Raw genomic sequence first — 26,379 nt, forward strand, 5'->3', positions numbered from 1 at the left:
TTGGAAGGGACCTTGAAAGATCATCTGGTTCAACCTTCTGTGGAAAAGGGAGGCTGGATGACTTTATCGAACACCCTGTCCAATCACATCTTGAAAACCTCCAGTGACAGGGACTCTACCACATCCCCCGGGAGGTTGTTCCAGTGACTGTTCTCACTGTAAAATATATCTTTAGTATGTTGAGGTGAAACCTCTCTTGGCGCAACTTGTACCCATTGCCCCTTATCTACTCCATGTAGCTCCCTGTGAAGAGAGAGCCTCCGTCCACTTTGTAGCCATCCTTCAGGTACTAGAATCCTTTGATGAGGTCCCTTCTGAGACTTTAATTCTTCAGGGAGAAAAGACCTAACTCCTTCAGTCTTTCATCATAGGGCAGTTTCTCCAGTCCTTTGATCATCTTTGTGGCCCTCCTCTGCACCAGGTCCAGTCTGTCCGTGTCTTTCTTGAATTGTGGGGACCAGAACTAGACACAGTACTCCAGGTGTGGCCTGACAAGTGCTGAGTAGAGTGGGATGATCACATCTCTGTCTCTGCTAGTAATGCCCTCTGGATGCAGCCCAGGAACCTATTTGCCTTCATTGCTGCAGCAGTGCACTGCTGATTGATGTTCAGCTTGTTGCCCACCAGGATCTCCAGGTCCCTTTCAGCAAGGCTGCTCCACACCCAACAAGTTCCTAGCCTGTACTGGGCTCTTTGGCTATTCTGACCCACGTGCAGGACTTTGCACTTGTCTTTGTTAAACTTCATAGTGTTCTTGCTAAGTCTAATCTTCCAGCCTGTCCTGGTCTCTTTAAGATGCCTCTCCCTTCTGATGTGTTCACCTCACCGCCCAGTTTAGTGTCATCAGGAGACTTGGTGAGGGTGCTTCCAATCCCATCATCCAGACCGTTCATGAAGATATTGAAACAGCATGGAGTCCAGTATCAATCCCTGGGGGATCCTATTTGTGGCAGGTTGCCAGCCTGAGGAAAACCCATTGATCACCACACTCTGAGTACTACTTGTTAGCCAATCTCCTGCCCAATCTCACAGATCATCCATCCAATCTGTATTTTTCCAGTTTGCCCAGGAGAAAGCTGAGGGAAATGGTGTCAAACACTTTGCTGAAGTCCAGATAAACAATATCCACTGCTCTCCCCATGTCGACAAAAGATTGTTACTTTGTTGTAGGTGATCAGGTAAGTCTGGCGTGACTTGCCCTTGGTAAATCTGTGTTGGCTTTTCCCCATCACCTGCTTCATTTGGTTAGTAATAGTTTCCAGGGGGACTCGTTCCACTACTTTCCCAGGGACTGAAGTAAGCCTAATGGGTCTGTAGTTTCCTGGGTCCTCTTTTGGGCCCTTGTAAGTGAGTATGACATTTGCCCTCTTCCAGTTGTCACGGTCATCCCCGGATCTGCATGACTTTTCAAATATTATAGACAGTGGCCTTGCAACAATGTCAGCCATTTCTCTCCCTGGGGTGGATTCTGCCCGGGCCCATGAATTTATGTGGGTTGAGCCCTTGCAAGAGGCGGCAGGCCAGTCCTTCCTCCACTACTGGTGGGTCAACACAGGCATTGTTGAAGCTACCTGATCTTGTGATCTGGGTTCCAGCTATACCAGTAAAGCCAGAGGCAAAGCAGCTATTGAGAACATCTGCCTTGTCAGCTTTATTAGTGACTAGTTTCCCTGCCCTGTTTAGTAAGGGGCCTATGTCTTCCCTGTGCTTCTGCTTACTTCTCATGTACCTGAAGAACCTTTTTTGTACTTGACATCTTTGGCCACTTTCAGTTCTAGCTGAGCCTTAACCTTCCTTACTGCATTTCTGGATGCCTGAGCAAGATTCTTGTAGTCCTCAATGCTATTTGGATGCCTTTCCATAGCTGGCATGCTTCTTTTTCACTTTTAAGCAAACCCAAAATATCATTGTTAAGCCAGGATGGCCTCTTGTGTTGCAGTTCGTGTGGTGAGTATCCTGTCTTAACCCAATTGTTCTGCTAATTTAATTCTAAACACATTAATGTGAATCTGGAAAGGATGAAAGGTTTTAAAATGACAACAGCTTCTACCCAAAATATGAATAGACACTGAGCTTTTTGCTTACAGACTCAGCTAAGGGTGGGTTTTTTCTGCATTTAAAGTCCTTGTAGCTGGCCCTGGAACTACTTTTAACCCACAAAACTCAACAGACTATTTTTTTTTTTTTAGGAAAAAACCTAAATACAATTTTTAAACCTGCAGTATGTGCCTCTGAGAGGATCAGTTGTAACAGATATTTCAAATGGAAGAGTTATCACAGCTTTTTCTATAACATTCCTCAGCTTTGAAGGATGCATGGGTGCTCTTTTCACTACAGAAAAGCCACGGGCTTGTAAGAGAAAATATAGCTGGAGGTAGTGCAAATAAACATTGTCAAAACCAGTATTGTGGTTATGATTCTTCTTTAGCAGTTCTGTAAACAAGGAACAACTATTGTGACTTAGTGCAGTAACACCTTTGTGAAACAAGATAAGTAAGAAAATAATCATGCTCTCTGTTCTAAAAGTATGCTTTCCTGTGCTCCTAATGGCAGATATTATTACTGAAATTCAAAGTATTTCTTAAAACATGTATGCACCATGTTTTATTTCAAAAAAGATATCAAAGAACTAGAAAAGTAAAAAGAGGAATAATGAGATGATCACAGATATGGAACAGCTTCTTTATGAGAAGAGGTTAAATGAGGCAGTGGCAAAAATATTTTCTAGGTAGAAAGCTATATAATAAAGAATAGCAAGGAAAAGTCTGGGGAAAGAAAAGAAAAAAAAAAGAATCCTAGTGATCCCAATATGAAATTGTCAAGTAGCACACTAAAAACAAAAGGCAATATTTTTCAACACAATGTGGGTGAATAATTGTCACGGTATAACAAGAAGTCCGTAAGTATACAAAGGGTAAAGAAGGCAACCAAGAAATTAATGGAGTTGGTAGTGTCAAAAGCAATGATCTACATGCAACCTCCATCTCTGGAAGTATTTGATGTGCTGATTCCCAGAAGCTTAGAGAAAATAGCAGGGAAAGGATCAATTTTTTCTCATCTTCTTCCTCATATTTTTACTCTAAAAACCTTGTATATCGGCCACATCTGTAGTCAGAATTCTGAACTGGACAGAAAATTGTGATCCAATTCAAAATTTCTTATGTCCATGTAACATTTACTTTTATAAATCCACAGAAACTCACGTATTAGATGGAGAAATTATTTTCCTTCCCAGTACCATTAAAGTTTTTATATTAAAAAGACCTAGTTTAATTTAAAGTTAACATAGTTTTTTTTAAAGGACACTTCTGCATCTGAAAATTGCTTATAAACTAGACTATATTTAGGACTTAACCTTTCTTAATTTGGAAAGTTAGTTCTAGATTTATTTTGCAGAGCTAAACATACTAAAATATATTACACAGGAAAAAATCCTAGATACCAAGGTTTAATTTTATCTTACAAATGACAAAATATAATGGTCTCAAAGAGTTTTTAATGATCATTTACTTTCCATAATCTGATTTCTTTACATTCACAAGGTGTTACATGTACTAGGATAGAACAGGTTTAGCAATTGTGTGCTGATGTCTCTTTAAGTTAGCATAGTCTTCTTTTTACCATATCTCTACTAAAATAGTGATGATGTCAGCATAAAAAACTGGACAGCTGTTGAAATAATGGGAACTCCCAGGAAGATGGTGGTATGAGTTTAGCATTTCTAATGACTCTATGCTTGAGACACCCTTTTAGTGTAAATGAGGTATTCCTGAAGAAATGCAGGCAGAAACTGATGTCATATAAAGTAAGTAAGGAGCCAGGCAGCCATAAGTCATGTTAGCACAGAATGGTCTGAAAAGTTCAACATATTAAAAGTAAATAGGTGTACCTGAAAAACAAAAACCAAACAAACAAAACAACCAAAAAAACCAAAACAACCAAACCTGTCTGAAATGAAAGCGAGCTTCTTTCTGGCAGAGTTGAGAAAATAAAGCAAGCAAAGCCTATTTTGTTTGCTAAAGGAAGATATAACATTAAAAGAAATGGGAAGGGAAAGAAAATAAACAAATTTCACATTACAGTGAGATATAAAATCAAAATAACACCTTCTTATGAAGTAACATTAGGTTTAAATAAATGTGTGCAGGCACAGTTCCCATTTCTTTTTTAGTTTCTTTTTACTCCTTTTTCTTAGTATGGTTAGATGTTCAGGTTCTTCTACCCAGGCAAAAATGTATTTTTAAAACACAATATTATGTGCTTGGGATCAACATATGCTAACAAATTTGATTTCTGGGTCTTTGTTTCATGTTGCATCATCACTTTGAGATTATGATGTCTAGAAGAGGTATCTGTGACCATAAAGCAAATCTTAATCTTTTTTTTTATAGTACTTGTTGTCAAGAAAACCTAAGTGGTGCTATTTGTAACTTCATGACAGTTCAGAGAAGCTTTTACAGTCTGGGAGAAACAGCATGAGAAATTGTTATATTTTACCCACATTTGCCCTTTCAACTACATGAAATAACTCCTGTAGCTTGTAAGGAAATAAATACTAAAACTGCTGGAGCTGATAACTTGATTTAGAAAAGTTAAAGTAATACTGTGTTTTGAAAAGGCATCTTTGCATTCATTTCAAATTACACCTTGGTTTGTCTTTTCACTTATATGAATTTCTAAGAACTGGATTAGACTATATCTGGTATAACTGCTTTGGTGATAGCTGTTACTTGAATATTCACCTAAAATTGTTTTAATCTCAGATCTGATGTTATGTTAGAGAAAGTTCACAGGAGTCACTGAAATCTCCAGATTTTCAATTGTGTAACTTAAACTATGAGACCTCCTCACATGTTATTGCACTATTTATCTCTGATAATGCTGTAGTCCATGTCTAGATTTTATTTGATCTGACTTCTTTTTCTACCCCTTCAGCTACTACATTTTTTTCTTTTTTTTTTTTGGACTTCAGATAACAGCTACAGATGTAGATATGAACAACTGAAGTGATTTCTGTGTCTTTAAGAAGACAATTAATCAAATGTGGTGCTGTATTATTTCTTCATGAGCATGGTAGGGTGATTGCTACTCTGCAAGAAAAGTAGAGAACACCTGAAAATTAAAGATCGGTTTTGAAAAATTCAGTGGAAGAGGTTTTTTTTATTTAGGCTAATGTTAAAAGAGAAAACTTAGTACACTAATATTAGAATAATTGTATAGGATCTGTTCACATAGCGCAAAGCTATGTGAATATCTAAATGACTCAAATCAATTACAAAGATTTCTATTTCAAGTAATTTGGTCAGAGTTTTATTCAAGTAAAATATAATGACTTTGCCTTTCCCCAATTTTAAACTTTAGTATGAGGTTAAGAAGAACTATTGGAAATTTCTATATAATGATACCTAACTATAAAGGTAAGAAGAAAAGGAAAGGGAGTTAATAAGAAAAATGATCAATCTTTTGCATTATATACATCTACTCAAAATAAAAACATTTTAAAACCTGGTTGGACAAAAAATCAAGTTTCTTAAATAAGTGTTTGCCTATAGGTAGTACCTTGCTGTAAATTAACAGAATCATTTAATAATTGTTCAGCTGATCCTGAGGGTTACATTAAAACAAAACAAAACAATTCTCTGAAAGCTGTCTGACCTTGTGCTTCCTTTACTTGCAGAAGCTCTTGGCTACACTGAATTTCAAACCTCAGCCCTGTGAAAGTCATGGCCCAGACTAGTGCAAGTACAGTGGTGAAGAGACTTGATGGGCTGTGGCGAGTTAAGCTTGGCTGGCTGCCAGGTGCCCATGAAGCCATACTTTACAAAAATGCATTAGTCTGCATATATCTTTTCAGTTAACAGATTGCAGACAGATACATCATGTCAAATCTGAGCCAACCATACTGCACTGCATCATTTATTGTGAAAGGGAAACTCTCAAAAATAGGAATTGTTAATTACAGTATCTGGAAAAACAGTGTGGTCTGGAAATCATAGTCATTTTCTACTGCAGAACACAGGGCTAGCCAAAGATTTGCTCCCTAAACACATGCAAAATTTAGAAGATGTTGTGTTGTAGTATATGGTTCAGGACTGCACCCAACAATGATTGTGGCATAGCCTCCACATTATTCTGCCTCTGCTAGTATGCCATAGTGAATACAAATATTTCCTTGCAGTCTTGCAAATCTCACAGTAGGATTCTTTAGTCAGCATTTTAGTCCCAAAACAGGTCTGAATTGGATAAAAACTTGTCCATTTGCCAATTCTATGTAGCAGGTCATTTCAGAATTGAGATTCACTTAAAATTTCATTTTAATTGTGTTAATAACATAAAAATTCAATTCTGACGTTTGGTGCAAGTTCTATTATTCTATCTGCTCTTATATTCACACAGTTAACCTGCAATATTGCAGGCAGCTCTAATCCACAATCAGAACTTCCCTATACCTTCTCTATATTAAGGTAAAAAAAGGATGAACTCTTCAGTTCTTTGACTTATGACATATTTTCCAACTTTTATGCATCCTGTATTTCTTCTTTGAACCTATTGAAGTGTATCCATCCCTTTCCTGGACTGTGGGAATCCACATCAATGCCCATACAAAATAATTGCTTACTTTATTTTCACTTGTTTACATAGAGAAGGATCATTTAAGTCCCATCTGATATATGGCTCAAATTCATTGCTCACTTTTGGCCAATTAATCTGCTGTGGATTGATGACTCATTAATATTCTTGTTCCCTTTTGGGTGACTTTATATTTCTCTGGCTATATTAAAAAATATGCTGTTTGCTTGCTATATCTAGGTCTTTGTCAGTGTCCTTTAGTTACCCCTACTTCATCTTGAGGGTACCTGATGTTTTTGTGAGAAAGGAGCATGTTGTCTTCTGAGGCACTTTTTCAAATGCTGGTTACTATGTTTGATAGGACCATGTTGACCAGTGTATTTTTTTATGACTTCATATTGATTGAATGCTGTATCAATGTACTGGGTCTGGTTGGGATAGAGTTAACTTTCTTCATAGCAGCCTATTTGATGCTGGTTTTTAGATCTGTGCTGATAACACAGCAGTGTCTTAACTATTGCTGAACAATGCTTGTGCAGCATCAAGACCTTCTCCATTTCTCACTCTGTCCCTGGAAGTGAATAGACTGGGAGCAGGCAGAAAGTTTGGAGGGGATACAGCCGGGACAGCTGATCCAAAATGCCTAAAGGGATATTCCATACCATATGACATACTCAGCTATAAAACTGGGTGAGACTGTAGGTTTTTTTAAAGTAGCCAGTGCTTGGGGACCCTGACAAATCTGCTGGAGGGAGGTGGTGAGGGATTGCTTCAGTACCCTTTTTTTTCTCTTTTTTTTATTTTTTTTTTTTTTTTTTTTTAACCCTTCACTCATTAAACTATATCCCCACAAGTTTTTCTCACTTTGCCCTTCTGATTGTCTCTGCCATCCTCCTGGGGAAGGGTAAGCGAGTGGCTAGTGAGTGCTTAGTTGCTGGCTCGGGACAACCCACCACTATCGGTCATTCTAATAATCTGGTTCTGACCATTGTCATCCATCTTTAAAGTGTTAATATAATTTTAACTTTCTTCCTGTTCCTTAGAACTTCTGAAATACAACAAAACTCTTTGAATATTAGCATTAAAATTCTGAGGAATTATTTCATTATCTCCTTTGGGTGGCAGGTGGCAGTTAAAATCTCTAATCTAGATTAACACCCTTAACACTAAGTGAAAGAATACAATGGCTCTGACTTTGATTTTTTTATGTATGAAGACATGCTTTCATTTTAAAATTTCACCTTACCAATATGTTAAATCTAAATTGATTCAGAGTATAATTTGGTCACTCAAATGAATATTTGAAATATAATAGCAAACAGGAATCACAGGAACTATTGAAATGTTAACAATTTTATTGTGGAAGTGCATTCCCCTTCAGTGACAAAGCTCTTCAACTTATTCCACAAGTTTTTCAGTCACTTACTGTTTGTCCTCTTTTCAGTGTGCTTACTTTTTGGTCACACACCATTTTGCATTCATTACAAGAAGAGGCATATCACGCACAGAATGATAAAGAAGTTTATAAAGAACGTAATTCAGTGACTGATGGGCCCAAAGGGTTACACCTGCCAAAATGCATTAGCTATTGTAATGTGATGTAACAAACTATGATGTGACTCTCTTGACATAATATAGTATGTCACTTAGGAAATTAAATGAACAAATGAAAGATTAAAACTAGAAAAAGTCTAGTAGGGAAAAAGTTGCAAATTTAACTTCTAGTTTTATAGAAAAGAGGAAATTATGTTCACTGGATAACAGATTGTTGTTAGGTGAACTATATAAAAGTTCAAGATAATTGGTATTGTAGATAATCCCAGGGTGCTGAATACATCCTGACTAATGCCAGGAAGTATGACCACAGTCTTGTAGGAACTACTCCCAGCACAACAAATATCCAAGGTAAGGTGTTGATGTAACTTCTTGTAAAAGTAAAAAGAAGTGAACCATACATAATACATTCACAACCCAATTAGAAAAATACTATACAGTGAAATATTCAGAGAGATTTTATCCCTACTTCCGGAATACAAAGTGGATAGTTTAATCTGTGAGTTTAAATGGTTAGCCTAACTCTAGATGAAAGAGATCTTTCTTTATCATTTGGTCAGCCTTGAGTGGGGAAAAAAAAAAAATCAGACTGGTAACATCTTTCCAGCTACTGAATAAAACAAAAGTCTGTATTATACAGTACCCAAAAAGTAGCTGCTAGAAACCAATTACTGCTGTATTTGGGCAGAAATGCAAAACACAACTCATGTCTACCAGAATCAGACAAACAAAATATATGGGAAAGAAAATTGATCAAAATACTCTGCGAAGTCTTGAGGCAAACTGATTTGTACTGATTTGCGTGCTTGATTGTAAGACAAAGAACTCTGAAACTTGAAGCAGCATCTTATAACTACAAGTTTTTACCTTCCATTATTATTGTTATTGCTATTGTTATTCTTATTTTACATTGCAAGGATTGCAAAGGATTCTTCAGATATTTTCAAAGCCACTGGTCCAGGTAAAAGGAGTGTTCTATGCAAAGTCATACATTCTCCATTAGTACCAAGAGGTTCCACCGCTAGGTCTGCTGATTTTGAAAATATAACCTTATGCTGAGGTTAGGATTGCTTTTGGCACTTAATCATGACTATATACTGGTTTACATTGGACTGCTTCCACGTCCAGCAAAACAAACTACTGAAATACATTTAATACTGATATCTGAGATGCAAATAACATGTCCTAACTCGCATCAGATACATAGTCTTGTCTTCTGACATAATAAAAGAAAAATACTTCAGGCAGCAACACAATTACTGCTGAAATCCAAACAAAACCCCATAGATCAGTCAAGCTATGTAAGGAAAATGTTGACATTCATTTAAAAGCTGCAGCATTTCTGATATACCTTCTGACAATGATGAATACTGCATAATGATTATTCAAAAAGGTATGCAAAATATCATTAAAACACGTCTTTGAACAGGAAGTCTAAAGCAGCATGAGAACATGCAGTTGTCTGGCTTTCCTACCTAAAAATGGCTTTATTGCAGAGTGAATTGTAATACAGGTTTTACAAGCACCTTTAACGCATGCTTAAATTTCTCAATGTGATGAATACCTTAGTGAGTGCATACTTTGTATCTGGCCTTATGTATACATGTATACAAATATATATATGTGTGTGTATATTTGATAATGAACCCAATTTTGCTTATTTCTAATTTTGAGCTGAAATTGAGAATATCCTTTAGAATTCTTTAATTAATATACCACTGCAGAGAGGTGTGAGGATTCCTGCCTATATGTCCGTATACTAAACTGGTGATTATTAAAATTAATGATTTTAGGTAAAAGAATGAAATGTGTTTATTGAACCTGCTGCTCTCATACTCCAGAGGAATTCTTACCGGGTAAAGCATCTTTGTCATTGTGTGCTCTGAGTGAGGCAAGCGCAGCCTTGCAAGGGAACCACGTAGCAGTTACTTGCTGTATGATCACCCCATCACTGAAGGCTGCCAACCAAGAGTGTGACTAACCAGGGAAAATGTTCAAAGAGATAAGAACTGATCTTTGACATGCTATTTCTCTCTTGCTGCTGTGTAAATCTCAGCACAGGAGAGACACTCACCCCAACTAGGACAGTATAACTAAGTTCATTTAAAATACAATATTCAGATAGATAAAATGGTAAAGATCTAGAAATCGATGTGGGAAATGAAACTCTTTGATGGAAACTACTACCAAACTCATAATACTTTGACGGGTATAAGGAAGAAAATAATTGCCTGATGTGCAAGTCAAATATAAAAGATAAGTGCAGAAGGGATTGTGCCATGCTGTGGCTGCAAGAAATAGGTCAATAATTATTATTATTTTTTTAATGTATTAATACCAGAATTGCTTGGTAATTGTGAATACTTAATATTGAGTTAATTCTGGAGGAGTATGGGGAGTTGAGATGAACTTCAGCCACTTTGTCTGGTTGGTCTATACACTTATTTTAGAGAGTCATGAAGTTTTCAGGAGCTGGCATCAGAGTAAAGATAAGACTACTTTAAAAGGATTGAAAATTGAAAAGATAGAGCTGTCTAATGTGTTTCTGCAACAGCAACTGAGAAAAAGTCATTTGTATTTGTTGAAGACAGAAAAGGAAGATTTACCTCTGCTGTTTCCTCATTAAGAGGTGCATATACCTTTGATTTCAGCTGTTTGCTGACTGGAGGGAGATGGGCTTCCCAACAGCAGTGATAGGGAGTGCCGGAACACCTCTCACTGAGCAGCAGCAGCAATGAGAATGGTACAGGCATTTGGCAGTAAGTGTGAGAGGGGATGTAAAGGGGCCCAAAAGCTCTGTCTGAGGGTTCATGGGACCTCTGGAGTCATGGGACCTCTGGTCTGCCTTGTCACCGTGCGAAAGTGATGATGTGTCACAGAGCACGGTCCCGGGTACCAGCTGGTGTGAGCACCCCTGGTTCGCAGGAGACCTAACGCAGCTGGAGCTACAGAAGGGAGATGCATCTGCCCAGGCACTGAGCCATCGGGTCAAGGAGCAATGAAGGTAAGCAAGCAGACACTGTAATATAAGAGACAGCAAACAGAAAGTGGAAAGATTCTTTGGAGCGGCCCTTGGAGAGGACAAAACCTGAAACCATACTGCATACAGGAAGGAACAATTAGAGGTTGCACTCATACACTTGTTTGGGATAGACAGTTCCCGAATCGGCAAGCAGAGGGAAGCTCCTTCTCCGCTTGCAGGTGTGCATTAGCAGAATAAGTATAGGGTGCTGGCAACAGCTGAAAAGCAACAAATCTCCTCAGGGTAGCATCAGAGCTGCTTGAGCCTGATCCACCTGTCAGCACTAACAGGAAACAATGGAAGACAGTGGACGGAGACATCCATCTGTCAACCATATTATCCGCCTTAGGAGGTTTATTGCCTGCCAGGAGTTCAGATCCAGAATGTTCGCAGAGGCATTGCCAACATTTATCTGACTTTCAAACTGTTACTCTTTATCGGCTACGTGGCACCAATGATACTGCCAAGGAAGACCCTAAGCACATCAAGAGTGACTGTAGAATTATGACAAAGTACCCTTCAACTAATCAGCCTGTATCAGCCTAATGGGATGACATAGAGAAGATGGAGCCAGATTCTTCTCCCAAGTTCACAGTGAAAGGTCATAAGGCAATGGCTACAAGCTGGAAAATGACAAATTCCAATTAGATGTTGGAAATAATTTTTTCACTATGAGAGTGATCAAACACTTGAACAAGTTGCTCAGTGAGTTTGTGGAATCTCTATCCATGGAGATGTTAACAGTTGGCTTTATATGATCCTGAATAACATTATTTGACTTTGAAATTGGGTGTAACTTCAAAGCTGTCCCTTGCTCTGAGCAGAGGATGGGGCAGGACCACTGGAGTTCTAAAGCTTCCTTTCAACCTAACCTTCTATGATTTATGAGACAATAATTAAGACAGAGCACTTCAAATTTTTCTGTTTAGCTAAGTACAGATCCATTTTTTCTAAATGCTAAAGTAGCTTAGAGCCCAATATAACATCTCATAAGCATACAAACAATACTGATTATGCTCTTTAACTGTTTAGATAAGTGACAGCTATTTCTGTAAGCAGGAATTTCATATCGGTGTCCTCAGTTCTCACTAGCCAGGCGTAGGTTCTTTTCCCATAAGTTAGATGGCCAAAGCTCAGTTACCTCTTTCCACAGATCAGATAGCAAACTAATCTGTTAGCTCACTGCTTGTTTCTTTCAAGTATTAGGCTCTCATCATAAATGGCATTTTTTTCTCCTAATCTTAAGATATAAAGAAATCACAATACATCACTGTGCAGAAAAACTGCATATTTAAACTGACAGTGATAGAAGGTCTGGAGCATATGAGAAAGAAAGCTTAATAGGCTAACAACCTTCCTAATGACTGATACATGCAGGAGAAGTGAGAAGGAACTGCAGAGTGAGAAGTAGCAACAGAATGCCCCTGTGCCCTCCCCACCCTACACACACGAGGAGGTTTATTGTGTTCACAAAATCAAGTAATGCCTGCACTGGAGGAAAAAAAATATCCCTGAGAAGCCCCAGTTTAGTGTCTATGGCAATAGTAGCACAGTGCGGATGATGACTGAAATATCAATGCTGATGCTCTTCATTGTTTTTCTTTATGAGTAGAATACATGAGAGACAGGAGACCAAGTGTACTTCCAAAGTTTGGGGTCTTACGTACAGGCTTCGGAGAAATGCATTGTTTTATTTTTACTTCATTTTTGTGTAAACGTTTGTTATAAAGTAATTCCATAAGTGTTTGCAAAGTTTCAGTTCATATGTTGCAAATAAATACTTTGCAGGAGAAAAATGAAAGAGCAATAAATGTATAGAAAACAAAAGATAAAAGTAATGTTTTAGATAACAACAAAAATCACTGGAGCAGAGAAAAAAAAAAGTGTAACATTAGTCCAAAAGTCAGAAAGAGATTTTAAAAATAAGTTTTTGACTTATGGAAGAAAAAGTACCAATAAAGTTATTTAAATTAATCAGAGACAGGTATCTGCAACAAGCAGAAAATCAACATTTCATCAATTCTTTAAATGTATCGTGTATTTTATAATAATCTCACAATAGAAAAGTATTTAAAATTGCATGCTTGTCTAGTCTGGTTCTCTACAGAAATGATTGCCTTGACAGCTAAGCAGCAATCATACTCAGTACCTTCTTCACTGCCCTCTGAGTTTGATGGCACAACATTCAGAAAATAGGTGAATTAGAGGCCTTGAATAATTTGAGAAAGGTGGCTTCTGGAATAGCATGATATGAAGCTGTATGCAAAAGGATTAATATGATTTAACACTGAATGAGAGCAAATAGCTTTGGAGGAAGCTAATTTAATTAAAGACAGTTTAAAAGGTAAACAAGGGAATGAGAAGTCAATAAAAGTGACGGAAATGAAAAGATATCAACAACTTTATTTTCTTCAGTCAGACTGTTAACTTAATGAGGGAAAAACTGCAATTTAATTTCAATGTGATTCATCTTTCTTTGATCAAATATGGACAGATGAACATATGACAGTAGGAAAAAATATCCATACAAAGATGGAGGAAAATGTTTTAAATCCCATTCTTGTTGTGGGCATCTCAGCTCTGATTGTCAGCAACGGTGGCTGTACTGAAGCAGCAAGAGTGAGCTGATTTTGCAGTTAAGTCAAACATAGCATACCCAAGATATAATGATTTCCTTAGTGACCTCTAGAGTTTTTCAGTGCAGATATTTTAAGAGCTTACCTGAATCTATTTTCTAAACAGCTTTTCCCTCATAATAAGTGAAGATACATAGTCCATACACCAAACAGTCTAGGCAGATTGATACTAGAAGGTTCCCGGTACTTTGCAGTTGTCATTTGAAAGTTCAGTGTATGATTCAAGCAAATGTAAAAGTTCAGGTATTTTTACAGACAGAAAAAGAAAAAAGCAACAGCTACCTTTAGCTGTAAGCATTTTTACACTGAATTATTGTGTGTTCAGATTCCTACAAATAAGCAATGAGTGAAAGGAAAGTTCCTCTCCCTGACTTTATTCCCCTTTCTGTGTCTGTAAAAGAAATAATAGGAATTGCAATACAATAAAAGAAAAGATTTAATACTCTCCATGGAAAAAAAAAAAAATAATAATCTAGATCTTAAAAAAACAATTCACAAGACTAAGCCAAGCATGCATACCCCTTGCCAGGCATAAAAATTGACTAGGAGCAGACACATGTAAGAAAATCCAAATGTAAGTGAATAAGCCACTTCATGGCAATGGTAAGGTCAAGCTAAACGTCACAGAATTGTATAATATCCTGAATTGGAAGGGACCCGTGAGAATCATCCAGTCCAAGTCCTGATTCCACACCAGGCAGCCTGAAAATTAAACCATATGTCTACTAGCATTTTCCAAACACTTTGTGAACACCAGTGGGGTTGGGGCTATGACCAATTCCCTGGGGAGCTTATCCAGTGCTTGACCACATTCTCAGTGAAGAATATTGTCCTAATATCCAACCTAAACTGCCCCTGACACATTTCCTCACATCCTAGGAATGTGGTCTTCTCTGAGATGAACAAACCTAGTATCCTCAGCCACTCCTCTTAAGTTATGCACTCTAGTCTTTTCACCATGCAATGGACAAATTTTCAGGAGAAACTAAAATGACTCTTTCCCCTAAAAGGTCTTTAAAACTGGTGAAATGCTGTAGAAGGGAGCCCAAAGTGCCAAAAATTATATCATTGGTATGAAGAAAATAAAACTGGACTTTTATTTTTTTTGTCAAATGGAGGAATTTGAAACCTTCTCATTGTCTTGTATCTACTCTGTAAGTGAATGTGATAGCTTTCTCATTCTTTTCCTTCCCTCCTTCCTTCCTTCCTTCCTTGCTTCCTTCCTTCCTTCCTTCTCAAAGTATCTTTCCTTTCTTCTGCAAAATAAATAACAGGAATGTCTTTAGAAAACCCTAATCTTGTGGGTTTTAGCTGGAAGCCATTTATGTTCTGCACCACTATACAGTTTCATGTTCCTTGAAGTGGGACACTGAGAGGGTGTGACTCCTGTGGGGAGTACTGGAGTACTCATATGACAAGACAGGAAGTAGTTCATCCTATTTGTGGGTTTTCAGTGAAAAAATTAAGCAGTTGTTCCAGTCAATCTCTGACATTTTTCTTTTCACTTAAGAAAATATTTCAAGGTTTCCAAATATCCAAATTTTCCAACCAGTCTTTTAATCTGTATTCTGTGATAACAAAGATCTAACATATTATTTCTTTTCAATTTCTGCCCATATAACATTCTAAAAAAAAGTTGTTCTTGGTTAAAGAGAAAATTTACCATATCAGACCTGTGATATACTGTTGCAAAAAAAAAAAACAGCTTTAAGATTTTTCACTTCCACTGCAATATAAATTATAAATTGAGGTCTTCAAAACACTCTTCATCACATTTTAATTAGTTCAAATGCTCACTAGGTGATTTGCTGAGTGCCCCATTTACACTTCTTATTGCCTGTGGTGTAGGCAAGGAAATGAGATTGCCTGGAAGTTCTCTTTCCACTCTGCAAAGCTTTAACTGAGCTTAAAGATAGTCACTTGTAGAGCCTGAAGCAAATAACCAAGTGTGAAGTGATTTTGCCAAGGATCTTTTATCCAAGAATCAGAATGAACATTTACACCCCATTAAAAAACCTTTAAACCTTACAGTTTATGAAGACAAACAGTAGCATTAGCTCAGATCTAGATAAAGCTGTACTTTAATGATGAACTAAAATCTGTACTTCAGTGATGAAGTAGGGGGGATTCTATTCAGATACAGAAATATGGTCATACATTTACAAGTAGAGTTTAGATTTATCCTTATTTAATAAATAGACTTAATTATTCTGTTCCTCTTCAACATCAGCAATAGCAACAATGGGTCGTATAAGTGAACTAGTTAGCAAGCAGCACATCCATAATACAGATAAAACTTGTTTTCACTACGCCTTCTGTGCAACTTTGCACAGGCAGAATTGGGATAAACATCATTAGATACTCCCCCAAACTGACAGGCACAAAAGAGGCTTTTTTGTTTTATTTTAATCATACTTGCATGAGGAAAATGTTCCAAAAGAAGCAAATGTCTAACAAGGACAATCTGTTCTCAATAAAAAGAACAGGTAAGAGTGGTAAAGCATGAACATATCGAACACTGCGTTGCACTGCATTGCAAAGAGAGCTTAGGCAATGGAAGATGAAGATTCATCACAGAAAGAGACAGAAAAGAAAAGATTTTTTCCTCTTGTCATTGCCACAGTATAACAGTTAGGACAATGCAGTGTATTGCCAAAGAACTTAAATGTGAAGTCTCAAAAGATGGCACCAAACTTTGCTTTTGTGAAAAATGTCCTGATGTACAATTGAACTCTAAGTCAGAAAAGAACATCGTAAGAGACCACACAGGAACAAAGTAAAGAAATTTTGACATTCCAACAAATATAAAAAGAATAGTGTAAAATATACATTTCAAGAAAGATTTAGAGTGGGTCCTTTAAATACAGAAATATGTCAATATGATTTCAAGTGAATCTCATTATTTACATTGTAATATACAAATTACAATTCTGCATATCAGGAGGATTTAAACATACTAAGATACTCTTTTCACTTTTAAATTTCCCTACCATAATCCTTTCCTTCTTAAACAAATATGTTTCTGTGGAATCAGAGGGAGGAAAAAAAGGAAATATACAAGCTTATTACTATTTCATAATCCCTTTCTTATATAAAATACCTGAGCATCTGAATTCTAGTGAAGTAACTCGATGTTTTGACTACATAATGACATAAAAAAAACTGACATAATGACATAATATCAGTAGATTTGAGTTGTATATAATTATAATGTGACAGTGAAATCAATAACACACTTGATCGAAAACTTACTCTCTGTATGTCCATGAGTGACTTACCTATACCCACATAAATAGTGATTAATGGACACATGAACACCCTTCAGGTAAAACTATTTCAGTAAAGGCTGATCAAGTTTGCTAGAGTTTCACCAGTAAATTTAATAGCTTTTATAAAGTGGTTTGAATCAGAACATTGATCTCTATCCCTCTTCTATTGTAGTCAACAGCAAGTCTCTATCCCTGATTAACTTTATTTCAGGGAAATTATTTATCCTTGCAAATTGTTCTAATGTTAATGGGAAAGCAAAATTATAATAGCTTTTAAAAAACCCTAAATGTCTATTAAAATTAATGAGAAATACAGGTAAACTTAAAAATTAGTTTTCATTACAGAAAATACAGAATAAGACTAAATACTCTTTTGACAATGGAGGAGGTATTAAAAAAAAAAAAAAAAAAAAAAAAAAAATCACTCCTGAGCAGGAATACTTAATAAAATAATCTAGCCACCATTCATGTTTCCTTCCAGAGGTTTTTACTTATATGGTCTTGTTCTTTGGCAGATTCAGGTCCACAGTTTGAAACAAACTCCATTGCTGTATCTAAATTCTATACTTAAGACAGTGTCAGGTGTACCTACCCAAAGGCTGACTAGGTAATTAAGTAGAAAACATAACTATCCATATTTTTATATAGTTGTGAGAATGTTCGAGTATTTATTTGTAAGGAATAAAAAAAATATGATCTTTTAAACACAGCATATCAGACATTTAGAATCGATAGTCTCTGGTTCTTTCTGAAATGTATCTGATTTTCCTTTCTTAGAATCCTGCTTTTAGACAAAAAGCACTAGATTCTGATCTGGTAGAAACAATTGCACTTCCACAATAATTGGTAACTATGCTGATATCCACCACCTAAGGAGCCCACCGTAGGAATGGCTTTTGATTTTTAAAAAGTCTGTATAAATAGGCTGTGAGAAAAAAAGGTATGCCAGAAATACGACAGAGGCATCAAATGTTAGTATACTGAATATTGTGTTTATTGAAAACTATTTCTCTAGCAGGAGCTACTTCTTTATAGCTAAGACTTTAAAAACTATAATGTCACAGATAAAACCAGTAGCTAGTGGTATAAAAGAGTTAATTTATTAGTTGAGGTGATGTCTTTGAATTCAGTTACAATGAAAACAATTACTTCCTGGATTAAGTAAATGCATTTTAGTGATGCCTAGTATGCCATGTATTGGTATTCCTAGCATATTTTGTTTTCTTAGGACTTTTCTTCATCCTGTGTTGTTGATAAAGTTTTCTGCTGCCAGTAACTTTTCTCATCTGTAAAATGAGAAAACTCCACATTTTTTAAATCATTTACTCCAGAAATCTTCTGCAAGAAAGCAGGTGTCAGACAGTAGTGTATTTCCAAGTTCTGAAAGGTGCTATGTCACAAATTATTGAACAAAATGAATCTTCAAAACAAAATAAAAAATCAAATTTGTTGGAGGCAATTTTCTCCTGTTTTGAAATACTGTTGTTAATCCATAGCTTCTGTTCAAAAGGTCTGATTTACGTAACTGCCTAGAATTTTCCAAGATTTGATTTGGGTTACCAAAGGAAAATAAAGTTCTGATGGTCTGGGGGATATGTGTCAGCCCATGGATTCCTTTTTGTTTTATGAACTATCCTTTATGATAGCAACCTTCAGTACAGATTAAGATCTCCATTTTTTAGTAAGAGTAGATGATGCTGGGTAAAATGAATAAAGTCATCCAGGAGTCATCAAAACAGAATAGTCCTGTTCTGTTCAGAAAATGTGGTTAGTACCAGGAAAAGCACTGACTCTTAATGACTCTGTGACAAGCAGCTGCTGATTACCTCCAGAATTGGGTATAGTGGGAGATTAAATAACCTCAGTGCAAGAATAGGTAGTAGGGATGTAGGACAGTGTGACAGACTACCTTCAATGACAGCCCTTGTCAACAAAGCAAGCCATGAGAAAAAGATAGCTCAGCCAGAGGAAGGTCAGAAGGGATTTTTTCTTATTATAAGAACTGAAACTTACTGAAACTTAGCCTTTCTCACATGCAGTAGGCATTGATCATTATGCATAGCAACCTAACTACTTTGTAATAAATGTAAAATGTATAAATTCCAAACGCTTGAGTTTAGCTTTGATTTCTCTTTAAAGTATTACACTGTGAGCCAGAACAACCACAAAAAATTGAGAATATCGATTCTTATGTATGAGATGACTGATTTAAAGTTAGGCCTGTTCTGAGTGGAGGGTTGACTAGCTGACCTCCAGAGGTCCCTTCCAGCCTGGATTTTTCTATGAGTCTGTGGGAAGTCCTACTGCATTGATCTTGGGCAAAAGTTCAGCAGAGGGAAGAGCTTAATCCTAAGGAAGATTAATGTTGATTAAAGAATTCCAGACAGTGATTTTCACGTATCCATGTTCTGTAAAAACGCAGAGTTAAAGGCAGTCTAGAATCTCTTAAAACCCAGGGGATTTGAATGCCTATGGGTTCAGTCTGATAAACAAAAGTATAGATGTTATTCAAGAAATAGATTTAGGGAGAAACTGAACAGCAGCAAACAGTTGAAGCTGTGTTAATGACAATTTTTCCATTAGGGTTTGAAAGTAGTAGTTAGCTTTCCTCAAGGCAGCAAGTATTGGATTAATCTTACCAAATTTAGCTATCTAAAATCAAATGTTTAGTCTACAACGATTGTGCAAACTCTCTCTACTGTCTATAGAGAGAAGCATCTCAAGATGAGATGCAATCTATTATAGAATGAATGGCTGAAACATGGATTTATTGACCATTGCATGGCTTTGAGCAGTCCAGAACAGACATATGCATAAGTATAAAGTTACATGAGGTAATCTACCCTGCATACCCAGCAAATATTGTGATTATTTCTAATGAGCAGAAGAAAATTACTTGTTTGAGTAAAACATTTCCTGAATGTTTGTAGTGTACTTATTGCAGAGCACCAGAAAGGGCTGAAGATTTGAAAGACAGGAAAGGCCTGGATATAAGTGAGGCTGTGAAGATTTGTAATTAAATTAGTCTGGCTTAATGTTATAATTAAAAATAATTTTTATTTCAAAGATTAATTTCTTACTGTTATATTAACCAAACTGCTTATGATGGCTTTCTAACTCACAAATATAATTAGCACCTTTTTCTCTGATACAAAGCCAGGAAAAAAAGGATGGGTTGGTTTTAGAAGACTCCTAGAATTGTACAGCTCTCTGAGATATGAAATATCAATTGATAATGCCACAGGCAAAATAACTGGTCTAAAGACATAGATGACACAATGTACTGATGCACAGCTGTAGTCCATTAGACTGTCTCACTAAGAAAACAGAAAAGATACAATTTTTTACAAGAGTCAACAGAAGTCTATCAAGGGTATTCATGCTGAAACAAGAAGTTCATCTGATTCACAAAGAGGAAGAGGTGTCAGAACATCACCTCTTGATCTTTAGCTTAGGTATGAAGGGAAGAAGTTCACAGTGAATAAAATAAACTAGTGTGGTTAAAGCCATGGCCTCTTTGAGTCCTGAGCCATGGAAACAGGAATAGAATCATAAATGAAGAAAGAAGTAAAATAACAGCCCAATGTTCTGAATATTTGATATGTCTATATGTTAAAAACCAAACCAAACCAAACCAAAAAAACCCAAAACCAAACACTGGAATAGAGGGGAGAAAAGCAAAAATAATTTCAAAGTTTAGTACATAGCCAACCTGACATAATTTCTACTAATAATATTTCTGCAGAACAATGGGATATTGCTATCTAAATTTCTATCCCTATTAGAAACATTGCTGAAGAAATAAAAAAAAAAGGAAGTGTTGCATCAGAATTGTATGTTTGCCCTAAAATCAAGGGAGAAGTGAGAAACAGGGAGTAGATGTCTTAGGGAAAAAAAGTAAAACTGAAAATTAAAAAAGGACCCTTGGCAACATCAGGGTAAAGCTGATGAACTGTTCACAAAGAGGAGTCTTTCTCTCTCTGGGAAAAAAAAGGATGCTTCAAAGTAGTGAAAAGTTATAGCTATGTAGATATCTATTGCAAAAGCAATGTGGAGTCGTGTGAACTAAGAATCAATCCTTAGAAAATGCTGCGCCAAAAAGTGGTTCCAGAAGTGAGAGGACATTTTTACATGGTGTTTGTCTCATTTCAAATAAATGTTGATATATTAATGATAGCTATGTACAATATAAGTTTGTATTCCATTGAATATTTTCCTAAAAATTTTTCTTCACATCAAGTGAAACAATATTAAATCCTAATATCAAAATTTATTTTGGCAACAATGTATTAAAACTTCAGCTTTATACAGTGATTGCTGGAAATCAACATGATGATATATTTCTACATAACAAATCCTCTCATATTATCAGTATTAGATGGAAAAGTGTTACTCAATGTTCCTTGGCTACTTTTTCAATTAGTTTAACTGATTAATAGATTTATGAGGCACAGCAAACATCCATTATTTATGTTTTTGGACATGCTTTTTTGCCTATATTAATTTGCTTTAAAATATGGTTGAAAGTCACTACTGGGATGCAAATTCATACTTTTCCTGCATTTCTTCCATTTAGTGACATGTATTAGTAAGAAGACCCTTTCCTAAAATACTCTGTCCCCAACTGCCTACACCAATAGTAACAGTTGAGTTTTCCTGGGTACTATCATTAATCTTTTGCCAAAATGCAGAAAAGGTCAATGCAGGAGTTGAGAGACATGTTCTGTTCTTATTCCATGCACTAATCAACACATGCAGAGGCAGCAGATTTTTGTCTCAGCAAGTACTTGCTTCCAGGACTTTATACATGTCATATGTGTACATATATATATGTTGTACAAAAACATACTATATATATTTGAGTTTATTTGATATTTTCTTGGAACCTATGCATTACAGTGATCAGTGTAGTTTAGTGGTCTGTGGATCTCTGGAATCAAAGAAAAAGAGGAATGGCTGAACTCATAACACAGTGTTGGTTCTTTGTTCTTCCCCCTGTATCAGCATCAGCCTAGATTAAAGATATCCATTTTCATGTTAACGCATAGATACAATGTTTGCTTTCAGAGAAAATCAAATATCCTGTTGCTTTTAATCAAATTGTTCTTAATACCAGTGGCAAGGACTGTCTTGATGTATTGGTTCTTTCTGTTTCATAATTTCACCAAAAATTAAGATGAAAAGATGTCTTTAGTTTCTGTGCTTAAATCAGAAACAATTAAATATGTTAATTGTGATTAGACAGAAAGGAGCAACAAGATATCTCTGAAACCAGATTCCACATCCCATGTTCAAAATAAGGTATTTATTTGGATTTCAAAACCCATCTCCTTTCATGCTCAGAAATGTCAAATTACTGTTGGATAAAAGGACTGCATGATTGCAACCCATGTGCCATCTGACAAGAGCTATGACACCAGCAGAGTGCAATAATCTTCTGGAAGTCCCAGAGATGGGGGAAAATAAGATCATCTGAAATCTTAGAGGATGTAGGAGGCTGATATAATAATGTCGTAGGCAAAGAAATTATATTTTGTACACTCAGAATGGCATATACATATTTACTGTCTTCTGTACATAACAGAATTACTTTCAGGTAGAAATCGAATTTGTAATTTTATATTTAAATTGTTAGGACTTAAGGCTCCTCTTATCATTCCATTATAGCTGTCGTATATCATTTCTTATGTCTCACAATGACTAGTGAGAAACATTTTTGATAATAACTCTGAAGGTAGACATGCACTTTAAAAAGTACAATACAAGACTTTCATTTGTCATTCCTCACACCAAGTTTTGAATATTTTATGGCTACGTTCAGGAACTGGATGGCTGCTTTAGAATGAATAATTAAAACTAATTTTAAAATAACTGTCTTTGGGGAATGGGTGTCTCAGTGAACTAAACAATTTTTATTCTTGTTCTCAATATATTTCCCTGTAATTTCCTGACCTGATTTGCAGTACATTCTTGTATATTTCAGGAAAGAAATATATGTTGAGTTATGATGATGGGAAATAAAAATCCTGATACTGTAAGATTGCCACAGAGAATTTAGATGACTATGCAGAAAAAAACCAACTCTTTCCACATGAGCTAGATCTTCCTTAAATGTTCAAGTCTGAGGTTAGTTTTAATCTCTCCTTTAAGAATCTTGTCTGATCTAGATAGACAATAAATCACTGTAATCCAGAGTTTGCCAGAGACTTTTTAGGAGATGATTTTCCTGTCTAAAAATGTTGAATGATTGGAACTGTTTTGTGGAAATGTACCAATCTCAAAGAAACTTTCAAGGGTGATGAAAGAGAGTTTTTTCCATTAAGGACTGTGTATTCAATATTACAGAATATAAAGCGGGTGAAAGTTTAATTCAGATAGAATTTTTATCAGTACAAATTAATTTTTTTTTTTTACCTTTTTTTTTTTTTAATTTTATTTGTAAATTACAGTTGTTTACTGGAATCATGGCATTAACTGTGCAACAAAAACATCCAGTCTTACTACTTATTTCTGTAGCATTCCCTAGCTGGCTTGGGCAAGCATTTTCCTAAAGTATACGGCTTACTTAGCATCTCAGAAGAAGCTGTGATGGATTTCAATTCACTTCAAAGCCTGTTTTTGTGTTGCTTGAATAAATATTGAAAATGAAGAAAGTACTCTGTGGCAAATATATACACTTTTAAATATAGAGAACATAACTGACAGAAAAATTCTAAGCACATATTTTGTCAGGCCCTGACAATGAGGCCCATGACAAAAAATGTCTGGCTTAGATTTGGTTCTGGCATATAAAATAAATATGACACACTAGAAAGAGGGTCAGACAACTAACAGCTCTAGCAAAGTAATTTTTATGGAGTTGTTCAATTCACAAGAACATTCCAAGTTTTCCAGGCATTTATTCCAAATCGAGCTTGTATATCAGGGGTCAGAGTCTCAGAACATGCTCTGAAAAAAAATCCTAATTGGATGAACTGTAGGGACGCTGCAAGATTTCAGGCTAGTGACAGGGACTCTGAGATTTCTAGGCTGCTATCTTTGCTGCTGTTCGATTATTCTAACACTGACAGAGGAAATAGAAAGACATAGAGACAAAGAAAAATGTGGGTTTGGAAAAAAATTGATATGTCTGGCCAGAAACTCCATTGTATAAGGAGAAGTCATAAATCTTTTTCTTTGTTTATCTTTCTATTATGGCAATTACAGTAATAGTGACATCCTCAAAAACATGAACATATATGAATAAGTGTTTTGAACTCAGCAAACAAGCAAAACTTTGGCTGCATTCATTTACTCATTTTTTACTTTAAGCAGTATTTTAGAATGTTCTGGGTAGAAATAAGAGTTCTGTAGCGTTTCTTCTAGTGTTTTGAATGTCATCTTCCCCAATTTCAGATTTCATTGAAGGTCAGAGTCTTTCTTAAAATCCGCCCCCCCCCCCCCCCCCCCCCGCAAATTATAAGATTATGTGTCATTTGATCTGAGCCATTTTTCATCAGCTTATGATGCCATTTAAAAAGCGGGACAAACCCAACAAAGAAGTGTTGACTGTATCACTTGGGGTTTTAGTTCAAATATGAAACTAAAAAGAATACTTAGTAATTCAAACAACTGTTAAAGTATTTAAACCATGTTTGCTTAAACCATGGAAACCGAAGCCAAGTTTTGTAGAACTGTGGAGGTAACAAAGGTGTATTTCTCTCTTGCTTTCCCTTTGACTGCAGTATCCAGTTACTGAAATTAATGATCATATAAAAAATCCATATGTAGGATCATGCATTAAGAAGCAAAGTATCCTTATTTCATTACCCTTACAGATTTGTTTATACAGACACGGGAAGAGGAATGGGTGTTATCTGTGTTAATTTGTAATATCCTTGCAAATCAAATATTATTTAAAAGCTAGGCTAATAGGTGTAATTTTCACTTTGTACACTTCCAAGGCACTCTTATACTTCCAAGTGGTATCGAATGCCACTATGCATATTTTTCTCATCCAAACATTTATTTTGGAAATGGACACATTTCTAATCAGAAGTTATTTCTGATTAGATTTCTGATTTTCTATTTCAGTCAGAAATTAAAAAGAGGTGGGGTGTCCTGAATGTTAGATTGAATTCTTAATTTGATATTAAGTCTTTTAATCTCACATTGTTATGCAAAACTGGTGGTATGTTTGTTGGGTATTCTTCTTTGCCTTCATAACTTCGTAAGTAGATTGACAGAGAAAAAATCATAGCTCTTTGTGACTCCATGGCTGTGACTCCATTACTGGAGTTGTAAAAATCTTTAAAAATAGTCTGAATTTTCCAAATATTATGGCAAATTCCTAACATGTCCAATTTCAAGTAAGAAAACTGAAGCTAACTTCCGGCATCATGCTAATTACCTCTTTTTTGCGCTAAATGCTTGTTTTATCCAAAACTATGTCTTGGTGTTTGCTTTGTTTTCCTGAGAATGCAAGCCATAGCCCAAGTCTTATTTTATGTTTTTATAGTGAAAAAAAGTAATACATTTATTGTTGTATCTATAGCTAATACATTTTTATTTTTAGAAAGGTCATGGAAGAAAAACTGGAGTGAAGAAAGTTGATTGCTGAGTGATCCCAAAACATTTCTATAAAAGTTAAGAAAAGATTCTTTAAAAGTTAATATCTTTCCACTTGAATTTACATGTCTATTTTTAAAATAAGAGCATAATAGCTGTATGGAATGTTTTTGTCTTATTGCTTAATAAAACATAAAGTATATATAGTGTACTGAGTACAATTATGCTAAGCTAAAACTGATTAAATTATGAGAAAAACCTAAGTGCTCAGCATTCCTGTATACAGGAAACTACAGAAAAACTTAGGATTTTTTTTTCACACAATTCCAGAAGACAGTAAAAATGCAGACAATACTTTTGAGGTGCTTTGTTATACTAACAATTTAAGGTTAAATCCTTTTTCTTTGATGTTTATATTTTTAGTAGTATCTGTAAATTCAAAAAAGAATACCTTAAGCCAAGTTTAGTATCAAAGTATCGTAACAATTTCATAGCCTTCCTTGCTGCCCCATTGACTTCAGCTTGAAAATTGGGTGTATATAGAGAAAGAATTAACCCTAAATCTTAAATACTTATGCTTTCTTTGTTTACAAAATTATTTTCTACATGAAGATCATTATTCTAGCAATCTTTCAAACTTAATAAAATGTCTTTCATAATGAAATACCTAGTTTTAAATAACATATTTAAAAGTAAAGCATTTACCAACATATTGCATCTTAGACATTATAAGCATTGTTTTTCAATTGCAACCTTAGTGGTTTTGTAAGGAAACTGCAAA

This window comes from Accipiter gentilis, chromosome 16, assembly GCF_929443795.1.
Source record: "Accipiter gentilis chromosome 16, bAccGen1.1, whole genome shotgun sequence".
Lineage (NCBI taxonomy): Eukaryota > Metazoa > Chordata > Aves > Accipitriformes > Accipitridae > Astur > Astur gentilis.